Source organism: Pinus tabuliformis, chromosome 1_2, assembly GCF_031772625.1.
Source record: "Pinus tabuliformis cultivar Carrire ecotype Pingquan chromosome 1_2, CPIR1, whole genome shotgun sequence".
Classification (NCBI taxonomy): Eukaryota; Viridiplantae; Streptophyta; class Pinopsida; order Pinales; family Pinaceae; genus Pinus; species Pinus tabuliformis.
In genome coordinates, this window is record NC_142298.1 from 546,129,235 (window position 1) to 546,142,938 (window position 13,704).

Genomic DNA, 13,704 nt, shown 5'->3' on the forward strand with positions numbered 1-13,704 from the left:
TTTTCTAACTTTAGCAATAATTGCTAATTTAATATTCTATCCATACCTACGTTGATATGATAAAATAGAGTAGAAATAATTTTTATATGTTATTGTCTATATGCCTTTGCATTATCCTCTTTATAAACACCATCATGCATGCCATTACCAATTTTTTTAATCAGTAACTCAGAGCAATGGATTCCATTGAATGCTTTTCCATTATGATCATGTACCATCAATGGAGAAAGGGTTCTATGATGTACCACTGATGAATAAGAATTTTACTCTCTCTCTCTCTCTCTCTCTCTCTCTATATATATATATATATATATATATATATATATATATATATATATGGATGCTAGCATGGATCTTGGTTTCATATTTCAACCAGAGAGGGAGTGTTCAGGTAAACAAAAAGAGCACTAGATCAAACAGTTTAACGGCCCAATCAATACATTTGTAAGTGGTCGATCAAGTTTCTTAAGCCCTAAGCAAATAAATTTATCAATATATTTGAATTGAAAATTTATGCATTTCATTGAGCTTTCAAAGTCTTAAAATACACATTTCGAGTACCCGTTATGGAAAATTTTCTACAATAGCCTTTTGTACCCTACTGAAATTAGGCAAAAATTTGTCCTTAGGTGGTGGATCGGATCATGTTGGATTGATGAAGGAATATTCTATCCAATTGAATATGGGTTTTAAATTTTCTAATTCATATCATATTCTTCATCTATTTTCTCTTAAGCATAATGCTTCAATTTTTTTGGAGAAATTTAAAGAGACCGATTGAAAAAACAATAACACAAAATTTTCAAAACCAAAAAAAATTCAAAAAAAACCACTATCTTAGTTTACTACTCATGTAATAGTTGATTAGTCAATAGCATAACGCTTTAGAAACTATGTAATTAATGGAAAGTTGTGGATATAAAGTTTACTAAAGCTACATTTAGTACATAAATAACCATAAAACCATGAATATTAATGGAGGATGTCATCTGTGAATATTTCCTACAAAACCAGAAGAAATTATATTGGAGAAATTGAAATTCTATGGGAGATTGAAAAATAGTTCCATGAGCGAAACACATGTGTGAAACCATTTCCATAAAACGCTAATTTTATGAGGTGCAAGGAAATTAGTTTAAATAACAACCTTGTTTGAGAAATTAAGTTAAATCACTTACAAAAATTATGGACTCTAAATGTCAAGGTTAATTGATTGTTTGGTCATTATATAGGGATGAGAAGTCTTGTTTCTATGAATTTACTCTTTATTTATGGGGACCTAATGGTATAAAATATAAAAAAATTAACTTAATATTTTGGATAATCATCCTTAGTTACTATTTGAATAAAAATTAAACCCCCAAAGTTTCGAACTCAAATTTCGACTTTCGGAAAAAAAATCTCCCCTAAAATTTTATATGCATTAATGAAGACTATAAATGAATTCCAAGTGTAATACAAAAGAGAAAGGTGTTGTAGAAAAGGTTAGACTTCAAGAAAAAAATTAAAGAATTGGAGGTTGATTCAATGAACTTAAAGACAACCCCACCCACATGGCTGCTACAAATTAAAAATTAAACGATATTTTTCTCCAACAATTAGATACAAAAATTGTAATAATGTGAGTGTAATTTTTAAATCCCAAGACCAAATTTGGGGTATTTTTCAAAAAAAAATATTATAGTTTCCAAAAATTAAACAAAAAATTCAAGAGGGAAAGGAGAGCATGCTCTAGGTATTGGAATGTAAAGCAAATACACAAGCCTAGTATGAAAACTTAAAAAATGGAAAGAAGATTATTGAATACTTAAATGTGGGTTGTTCTCTGAAAATTAATCTCAATACCATGATATAAGGGTCACTGAAATAAAGATCCTATTTTAAACCAAATGAGAGGGGAGAAATGGCTACCATAAATCATTGTCCTTGAAAATTGGGGTAAATGGAAATTAGTAGCTAGTAATTTGAGGAGCTATTTTATTTTTTCTAAGTCTCCCTTAAAATAAGGCAATGCTAACCTCCATAGGTATGTTTCTTATAGAATAATTTTGTGCCTACTATTAATAATTCACTATGATACAAACAAGTATTTCAGTGGAAATTTGAAACCATATAGTTTCATCCAAGGGCTAAATTTCACGGATAAAATTTTCCACTAAGATTATTTTTTGTTGAAATATGCATGTAAACAAATATTATTATAAATAATCACAATATAACTTGTAATAAAATTATAATTTAGCTAATTTTTATGTTTCTTTTAATCTAGAAAATGTGATAGGTATAATGGGGTAAACGTTTCATGATTATCATGGATTGTATTTCATTTTCACTTTGATCCATTTAATTTATATTGCTTCCCTAGTTTGTTAATTTTATGTCATTATTTTATTTTAACTTAAATTGATTATAAATTCGAAAATAGATATCCATACAATTATGCTAATCGGAAGAGTAGATCTTCCATAGTTATAATTTAGTTATTAAGTTGATGGCATATATTTAAACCCCGTGGAATGTATTTGAACATTCATAGTCATATTGACATATTTAACTGCTTAACTTTTCCACTAAGATTTTTTGTTGTTTTTGAAATATGCATGCAAAAAAATATTTTTATAAATAATCACAATATAATTTTAAATAAAGTTATAATTTAATTAATGTCTATTTTTTTTTAATCTATGAAATTTAATAGGAATAAAGGAGTAACCATTTTGATGGTTATCATGTATTCAAATTTATTTGTTGTTTGATTCATTTAATTTATATAGCTTTCCTAGTTTGTCTTAATGACTTTTATTGATATTATGCAAATATTGAATGCATTCCCATTTATTTCTTTAGAAGTATATTTTAAAGGATACAAATAAAAATATAATGAAACCATTATACACATATTAATGTTTCACTAACCTCACTAATACTGAAAGCCCCCCTTTGAATGAAGGTGAGATGCGCAAGACACCTTCCAAGTGATTTGGAAGAGAATAATATTATAACATAAAAATATAATTTTTTGATGGTTATTGATAAATTAATAAATATATTTTAGGAAAGCAATAAAATATAAGAAAATATACTAAAATAGATATACAATCAATGGAAAAGATAATAATTTTCATTAACAAGGAGATAATTGTTCAATAACACACATTGTTTAGGATAGGTAACACCTACATCACCTCCTATTGCAACTCTTCTACTAAAAATGATCATATTTTTATTATATATGTACAATGACAAATTCCTTAGTTCTTCCTATGATCAAAATAGGCCATGAAGGTTAAATAAACTTGGACAATGACCATCCATACGAGATATTCTAACTAAAGCCTTTCTCGTCTTCTAAAATTATTGTTCTTACATTCCAATATTAAATTTTCACTCTATTATCCACTAGTGGAAATGAAAGCTAAAATATCGTGAATCTAGAATAGATCTCTTCACATATATAATATCCTACTACTAAATCATAATTAATATCTTGGCCAAGAATATGAAGAATTTTTTAAGAATAAAAGATTTTGTTTATTTTTTTCAATTTTATTAGTCCCTTAAACATTTATAGTTCTCGTTTTATTGTTTAAGGAACCATTTGTTTGGGAATGTTTGGTTTCATCTAATTATCATTGATTTAAAAAGTGTTTGGTTAAAGTTGACGTTGTTTCTTTAATAAGAGGCCTTATGTTCTTTTTTTAGGTTTACTTGAGAAACATAGGATATTAGGAATCATATATGGATTTGTTTATTATTTGGGTATTCCACATCTTTTGTGTAATTATTATCACTTTTTTATATATCTAATGGTTTATGGAAAAAATTTAATTTCTAGTTCACTTTCTGACATAACCTAAGATTCTTCACTTTTTAGGGAATCCATTGTTTATCTTGTATTTTATTTCAAAATATTTATTAGGAAACAGAAATATGTTCTACTTGGCTATTTGTATGGAAAAATGACCCATGTTATAGCTTTCTATGTGTTCATTGTAGGGGATCTATTGTCATGGAAACAATATCCCTATAATCAAATTATACTTTTGAGCGAAAGACTAAAGGAGAAATACATGTAATTAGAGAAGGATGAGAGACTGTTTAGTGTATTGTCATTTTTGAAGTTGAAATCCTTTGATGATACTTGTTTTGTAACATGTTATGCTAAGTAACGAACATTTTTCTTTGTGGGTTGTATTTTTGAATTCGAAAATTGTGGCTTTAAATGAGTTTCTGTTATTTATTTTTTTATCATATGGGAAATTAACTTTCACTACATATTTTTTCTTTAGGTCAATCTCGTTGAGCATTTTGTGTAATTTCAAAAAATTGTGTATTGGTTGAAGAAGAAAACAAAATAGTTACTATAATAGTTACACATCAAGGAGTTGAAAAACTTATGGATGGTGATGAACCACCAAATCCCAAATACGTTGGTTTATTTCAATCGAATTAATTGGATAGCTATTTTTCTATTAGAGAATCAATCCATAAGAAGGAAAAATAACTTGATGTAAGTATTAAATGTAGAGTTCACCAATAACTTACACGATTTTATAATCAATTTAGTGATTCAATAATATTTTACAAGATTTTACAATTCATTGAAAGAACCACCAATATTTTACAACATTTTATATTTTAGTAAAATATTCAAAAAAATGATATATACTACAAAATGACCATTGGTTACTAGTAGAAAGGGAAACAAGAAATAACATGAATATAAGGAACATAGGCATAGAAGAGAAACGATGTAGAAAAGAACCAACAAAGTGTCACTTTATATTTAATTTTCAAAACCAATTTAGCCTATTTAACTTAGACTGTTGACTCTACTAGAGATTTGATCGAATTTATAATATCAATTCTTGAATTATTTGGGATGGTCAACTAAGTCGACTAGCCCCTCTAACATCTGCCCTACCCTTAATTATATCTTTGTGACAAGGAAGGGAAGATTTGAAGTCTTACAAAATTTGTACAAAATTTCACACACCATAAATTAAAAAATGTAAATTATTAAAATGAAATAAAAGTTCGTCCATAAGGGTGGTTTGCTAATTAGCATATCTAGTTTCATGGTCAGTGAGACCTTTTTGATTTACATCTGCAATATTTAAAATGTTAGTTCCTCTTATTTTCCCTTCCCTAGGTGACCTATTGGAACATTCAACTTCAAATTCTTTAGCGTGATGTTGTTCGGAAGAGGACCACATCCTAAAATCTTGCATCAAAGAAATCGAATTTATGTTTTCAAAAAAAAGACCGAGAAGATTATCCTATTGCAGGTGTTGGTGTTGAAGTCATATGGAATGTTGTTTGATAAGTAGTTGGTGCAAGAACGTGAATATTTTGATCAAATATATACCATTTTCATACAAGTATACTTTCATGGGGATCAAATTATATGAAATATTTCAAATATTGTACCTTGTTGGCTAGTGATATGTACCCTGACAATTGTTGATGAAGTACTAATTGATGTTCTAATTGTTGCACTTTATTAACAATTCCATTAAAATAATTAACAGCATTGGCAGAATATACTTTTACTCTCTTCCCTTCTCTAAACCATTATCTCTCATCCTGTTGTAGTTGGGATTAAGATTTGTCTCCCATAAAACCTAATTCTCATGGGTAGAACTTTCTTGAGGTTGAGCTACCTGTCGAGAGAACAATTCTCAAATTAGAAATTATTTAGTTTATATCTGATTGCATGTGGATGATAAATATATTGGGAAAATAGTAAAAATATTAGGCTCTGTGATATAATTTTTGTTCTAGCTCTTCCTGTTCTTGGAAAAATTCTTGGTGAGCCCTTCCAATTTGAGTGGATATATTTTCACTCCCTTCAACTATCACTTTATCTTGAAATTTATTTACATGAGAAATTATTTGCTCACTCTGGTCGACCAAATGTTGTACAAAATATTATATTGCAATAAGTGGATATTTAATTCTACTTGGATTATTGATATTAAGTTTTTATATTTACTCGTTCTAACATTCTAACTAAATATCCCTTTGTTATTGTTGTCTTTTCTAAATCTTGCTACTTTCCAAAACCCTTCTTTTAAATTTGTTCTTGGTTGATCTCATAAAATTTTATAGGGCTTCAAATATTTGTTTATCTCAAGCATGCCTTAAGTCAGCTTTTTTACTAGGTGTTTCTTTTAGCCTTTCTTTATTTATGGAGCTCAAGTGTTGGGTGTAGTTGACTCTACTAGAGGAACTTGTTTGCTAGTTGTAGGTGAGGTTGAGGTAATGTCTATTTGTAAATTAATTTTCACTAGAATATGTATTCTTGTATGGGACCTTTTGAATATCAATATGCTTTGGAATTCAATATGATGTCTAACACTTGTTTTTTTATTTTTTTTTGCATTCACTCAACTCTCATCAGTTCTATTTCTATTTTGAACTTCCATTTATAACATTTTAAAGAGTGTTTTGTAGCTTTTATTTAAGTTTATATTAAAAACATTTACTAAAGTGTTATAAACCCTAAACCCTAAACACTAAAGCCTAAGAATTTTATAAAATTTTAAAAACTATTTATAACTTTTATTTAAGTGCTTATTAAAATAATTTACTAAAATTTTATAAACCCTAAACCCCAAATCCTAATCCCTAAACAATAAACCTTAAGAATTCTATGCGTATCTATAATAAGGGAAGACCACACCTGGGTATGTGAGTGTAGGAGGCAGAAAATTGTGGTACATGAGATGCCTCGACCATTGTTTTTCCATACTTCTTCATAAACCTATTTCCTTTTCTCTATTTTTCTTTAGAACTCCTTGAGGGTCCACAGGATGAATGCATTATGTTTAATATGTAGTAGTGGATAGACACCCTAAGGTGGGGTGGTTCACCCGTAAACCCTAAACCGTTAACCGTAAAACCCAAACACTAATCCATAAGCCCTAAATCCCAAATACTAAACACCAAACCCTAAGAATTTTATAACATTTTAAAAAAGTGTTTTGTAACTTGTATTTAAGTGTTTATTAAAACAATTACTAAGGTCTTATAAACCCAAAACCATGACCCCTAAACCCTAAACCCTAAACCGAAAACCTTAAAACTTAAAACCTAAGCATTTTATAAAGTGTTATAAACCCTAAACTGTAAACCCTAATCCCTAAAGCCTAAACTACAAATGACTAACCCTAAACCCTAAACACTATAGCCTAAACCCTATACCCTAATCATTTTAGAACATTTTAAAAAGTGTTTTGTATCTTTTATTTAAGTGTTTATTAAAAGCATTTATTAAAGTTTTATAAACCTTAAAACCTAAACCTTAAACCCCAAAACCATAAACCACATAACACTAAATCCTAAACCCTAAGCATTTTATAAACCTTAAACACTCTACCTTAAACCCTAAACCCTAAACACCAAACCCTAAACCCTACACCCTAAACCCCAAATCCTAAACCCTAAACCTCAAACCCTAAACCCTAAACCTGAAATGCTAAGCATATTATAAAATTTTAAAAAGTGTTTTGTAAATTTTATTTAAGTATTTATTAACAAATTTTAAGAAAGTGTTATAAACCCTAAATTTAGAACCCTAAACCATTAAATCTAAACCATAAACACTAAGCATTTTATAAAATTTTAAAAAGTAGTCCATAACTTTTATTTTAGTGTTTATTAAAAGCATCTACTCAAGTGTTACAAACCCTAAACTCTAAACCCGAAACCCAAAAACCTAAACCCTAAAGCGTAAACCATAAATCCTAAGCATTTTATAACATTTTAAAAACCATTTTGTAACTTTTATTTAGGTGTTTACTAAAATCATTTACTAAAGTCTTATAAACCCTAATACCTAAACCCTAAACCTAAAACCCAAAATCAAAAACCGAAAACCCTAAGCCCTATGCATTTTATAATAGTTTAAAAATCATTTTGGAACTTTTATTTAATTCTTTATTAAAAGAATTTACTATGGTCTGATAAAACCTAAACCCTAAATCCCAAAGGCCAAACCGTAAACACTAAACCCTAAGCATTTTATATAATTTTAAGATGAATTTTGTAACTTTTATTTAAGCCTTCATTAAAACCATTTAGTAAAGTCTTGTAAACCATAAATCCTAAATGCTAAACCACCCTAAACCCTAAACCCCAAACCCTAAACGCTAAACCCTAAACCCTAATCATTTTATAACATTTTAAAAATCATTTTGTGATTCTATTACACTGTTTATTAAAATAATTTACTAAAGTGTTATAAACCCTAAACTATAAGCATTTTATAACATTTAAAAAAGAGTTGTGTAGCTTCTATTTAAGTGTTCATTAAAATAATATACTAAACCCTTATAAACCCTAAACCATAAACCCTAAATCCCAAACCCTAAACTGTAAGTATTTTATAACATTTTAAAAAGAGTTTTTTTAACTTTTATTTAAGTGTTTATTAAAAGAATTTACTAAATCACTATAAGCCCTAAATCCTAAAACATGAACCCTAAAACCCAAACCCCAAACCCTAAGTACTAATCATTTTATAACATTTTAAAAAGCGTTTTGTAACTTTCATTTAAGTGTTTATTAATAACATTTTCTAAAGTGTGATAAACCCTAAACCCTAAAGTGTGAAATAATTTACTAAATTATTATAAACCCTAAAATCTAAGCCATGAACCATAAACCCTAACCCTATACCATATACCCTAAACCTTAATAATTTTATAACATTTCAAAAATCGTTTTGTAGCTTTTAGAGTGTTTATTAAAATAATTTACTAAAGTGCTATAAAACCTAAACCCTAAGCCCCGAATACTACACCTCAAACCCTAAAACCTAAACTCAATGTATTTTATAACATCTTAAAATGTTTTTTCTAAATTTTATTTAGGTTCTTATTAAAAACATTTATTAAAGTGTTATAAACCCTAAAATGTAAACCCTAAGAATTTTACAACATTTTAAAAAGTGTTTCGTAACATTTATTTAAGTGTTTATTAAAAGCCTTTACAAAAGTGTTATAAACTTTAAACCATAAACCAAAAACCATAAACCCCTCAAACCCTAAAACATAAACCCTAATCATTTTATAACATTTTTAAAAAAAAAATAAACTTTTATTTAAGTGTTTATAAAAGAATTTACTAAAGTGTTATAAATCCTAAACCCTAAACCCTAAACCCTAGGGTTTAGGATTTATAATGATAAACCCTAATTTTATGATCTATTAAATATAGTTTAATAACTTTTATATGTGTTTATTAAAATAATTTACTAAGGTGCTATAAAACCTAAATCCTAAACCCTAAACCCTAAACCCAAAACGGTAGAACCTAATAACTTTATAACATTTTAAAACACATATTGTAACTTATATTTAAGCGTTTATTAAAATCATTTACTAAAGTGTTATAAAGCCTAAACGCTAAACTCTAAACACCAAACCCCAACCATAAACCCTAAACCCTAAGCATTTTATAACATCTTAAAAAAAAAATTCTAACATTTATTTAAGTGTTTATTAAGAGGATTTACTAAACCCTTATAAACCCTAGACTCTTAACCATAAACCCTAAGCAATTTATAAAATCTTAGAAATTGTTTTTTTAACTTTTAAAGTATTTATTATAAGAATTTACTAAAGTCTTATAAACCCTAAACCCTAAACGTTTTATAGCATTCTAAAAAGAGTTTTGTAACTTTTACTTAAGTTTTTATCAAAATAATTTACTAATGTGTTATAAACCCTAAACCATAAAAACTAAACCCTAAACTATAAACCCTAAATAGAAAAACCTAAACCCTAAACTCTAAACCCTACGCCTTTTATAACATTTCAAAAAGTGTTTTGTAACTTTTATTTAAGTGTTTATTAAAACAATTTACTAAAGTGTTATAAAGTTTAAAGCCTAATCCCTAAAACTTAAACCCTGAAACCTAAACGTTAATTAGTTTATAACATTTTAAAGAGTGTTTTGTAACTTTCATTTAAGTTTATATTAAGAACATTTACTAAAGTGTTATAAACCCCAAACCCTAAACACTAAAGCCTAAGAATTTCATAACGTTTTAAAAACTATTTGTAACATTTATTTAAGTGCTTATTAAAATAATTTACTAAAATGTTATAAACCCTAAATCGTAAACCCTAAACCCTAATCCCTAAACCATAAACCCTAAGAATTTTATTTGTATCTATAATAAGGGAAGAGCACACCTGGGTATGTGAGTGTAGGAGGGAGAAAATTGTGGTACATGAGATACCCCGACCTTTGTTTTTCCACCCTTCTTCATAAACAATTTTCCTTTTATTTATTTTCTTCATAACTCCTTGAGGCTCCATTGGATGAATGTATTTTGTGTAATATGTAGCAGCGGATACCTCCTTAAGGTTGGGTGCATCATCCCTACACCCTAAATCCTAAACCGTAAACCCTTAACCCTAAACCCCAAACCCTAAACCATAAAACCTAAACCCCAAATCCTAAACACTAAACCCTAAACATTTTATAACATTTTAAAAAGTGTTTTGTAACTTTTATTTTAGTGTTTATTAAAACAATTACTAAGGTGTTATAAACATAAAACCATGAACCCTAAACCCTAAACCCTCAACTCTAAACTGAAAATATTAAAACTTAAACCCAAAGAATTTTATAAAGTGTTATAAACCCAAAAATATAAACCCTAAACTATAAACCCTAATCCCTAAAACCTCAACCACAAATGCTTAACCCTAAATCTGAAACCCTAAATTCTAAACCCTAAACCATAAACCCTAATAATTTAATAACAATTTTAAGAACATTTTGTAATTTTTATTGAAGTCTTTACTAAAAACATTTTTTAAAGCGCTATAAACCCTAAACCGTAAACTCTAAACCATGAACCCCTCACCCTAAACCTTAAACTCTAAACCCTAAACCATAAGTATTTTGTAACATTTTAAAAATTGTTATAAAAATTTTATTTAAATGTTTATCAAAATCTTTTACTAAAGTGTTATAATCCATAAAGCTTAAACTCTACTCCCTAAACCCTAAAACCCAAACCCAAAACCCTCAACATTTTATATTATTTAAAAAATAGTTTTGTAACTTTTATTTAAGCATTTATTAAAAGAATTTACTAAAGTGTTATAAACCATAAACAATTAACCCTAAACCCTAAATACTGAACCCTAAATTCTATAGCCCAAACCCTATACCCTAATTATTTCATAACATTTAAAAAAATGTTTTGTAACTTTTATTTAAATGTTTATTAAAAGCATTTACTAAAGTGTTAAAAACATCAAAACATAAACCTTAAACCCTAAAACCAAACAATAAACCTCAAACCCTTAATTCTAAACCATAAACACTAAGCATTTTATAATATTTTAAAAAGTAGTATGTAACTTTTATTTAAGTGTTTATTAAAAGCATTTACTAAAGTGTTCTAAACCCTAAACTCAAAACTCTAAACCCGAAACCTGAAACCCTAAACCCTAAAGTCTAAAGTCTAAATCCTAAGAATTTTATAACAATTTAAAAATTGTTTTGTAACTTTTATTTAAGTGTTTATTAAAATCATTTTCTAAAGTGCTATAAAACCTAAAACCTAAACCCTAAACCTAAAACCCAAAATCAAAACCCAAAACCCTAAACCCTAAGCATTTTATAATGGTTTAAAAAGCATTTTGGAACTTTTATTTATGTCTTTGTTAAAAGGATTTACTAAGGTCTTATAAACCCTAAACCGTAAATCCTAAAGTCAAAATCATAAACAATAAGCTGTAAGAATTTTATATAATTTTAAAAGGAATTTTGTAACTTTTATTCAAGCCTTGATTAAAACCATTTACTAAAGTCTTATAAACCATAAACCCTAAATGCTAAACCAACCTAAACTCTAAACTCTAAACCCCAAACCCTAAATGCTAAATGCTAAACCCTAATGATTTTATAATTTAAAAATCATTTTGTAACTTTTATTACAATGTTTATTAAAATAATTTACTAAAGTGCTATAAACCCTAAACACTAATCCCTAAACTCTAAACCCAAAACTTGAAACACTAAACCATAAATCCTCAACTCTAAGCATTTTATAACATTTTAAAAAGAGTTTTTTTTTAACTTTTATTTAAGTGTTTATTAAAAGAGTTTACTAAATCCTTAGAAACCCTAAATCATAAAACATGAACCCAAAACCATAAACCCCAAACCCTAAATACTAATATTTTTATAACATTTTAAAAATTGTTTTGTAACTTTCATTTAAGTGCTTATTAAAATAATTTTCTAAAGAGTTATAAATCCTGAACCTTAAACCCTAAACTGCAAACCCTAAACCCTAAACCCTAAGCATTTTATAACATTTTAAAAAGAGTTCTTTTAACTTTTATTTAAGTGTTTATTAAAAGAATTTACTAAATCCTTATAAACCCTAAATCATAAAACGTGAACCCTAAACCCTAAATCCCAAACCCAAAACCCCAAAGCTTAAATACTACTCTTTTTATAAAATTTTAAAAAGTGTTTTGTGACTTTCATTTAAGTGTTTATGAAAATAATTTTCTGAAGAGTTAGAAATCCTAAACCCTAAAACCTAAAACCTAAACCAAAAACCCTAAAACCTAAACCCTAAGTATTTTATAACAATTTGAAAAGCATTTTGTAACTTTTATTTAAATTTTTATTAAAATACTTTACTAAATTGTTATAAACCTTAAACCTAAGCCCTGAATCGTAAACCCCAAACCCTAATCGCTATACCCTAAACGTTAATCATATTATAAAATTTTAAAAATCACTTTGTAGCTTTTATTTAAGTGTTTATTAAAATAATTTACTAAAGTGTTATAAAACTTACACCCTAAGCCCAAACACTAACATGAAACCCTAAAATCTAAACCCTAAAACCTAAACCCTAAATGCTACTTTTTTAATATTTTAAAAAGCATTTTGTAACTTTATTATTATAAATCCTAATCCATAAACACTAAACCACAAAAACTAAGCCTGAAACCATAAATCCAAAACCGTAAAACCCAAATGTTAAACCCTAAACACTAAGAATTTTATAACATTTTAGAAAGCTTTTAGTAGCTTTTATTTATGTTTTTATTCAAAGAAATTTCTAAATTTTTATAAAACCTAAACCCTAAATAGAAAACCCCAAATCCTATATCGCAATGCTTAAAGCCTAGAGGATAAACCTTAAAATCATTTACTAAGGTCTTATAAACCCTAAACCCTAAAGACTAAAGATTCAAAGAATTTACTAATGTCTTATAAACACTAAACCCTAAACTTCAAAACCATAACCCTAAACCCTAATCTGTAAACCACAAACCCTAAAACCTAAGGATTTGATAACATTTTAAAAAGTATTTTGTAACTTTTATTTAAGTGTTTACTAAAACCATTTAATAAAGTGATGTAAACCACAAACCCCTAATCCCTAAACCCTTAACCTTAAACCCCAAACCCTAAACCCTAAAAAACCTTAAACCCTAAAAACTCTAAAAAACCACAAACCATTAAAAGCACTAATCACTAGAAAACTATAAACCCTAAACCCTAAAACCCTAAAAACCCCAAAAAAACCCTAAACCTTAAAAACCATTTTTTAACTTTTTTTATAAGTGTTTATTAAAAGAATTTATTAAAGCATTATAAACCATAAGCCCTAAACCTTAATATCCACACCCCCAACCTAAACCATAAGCACTT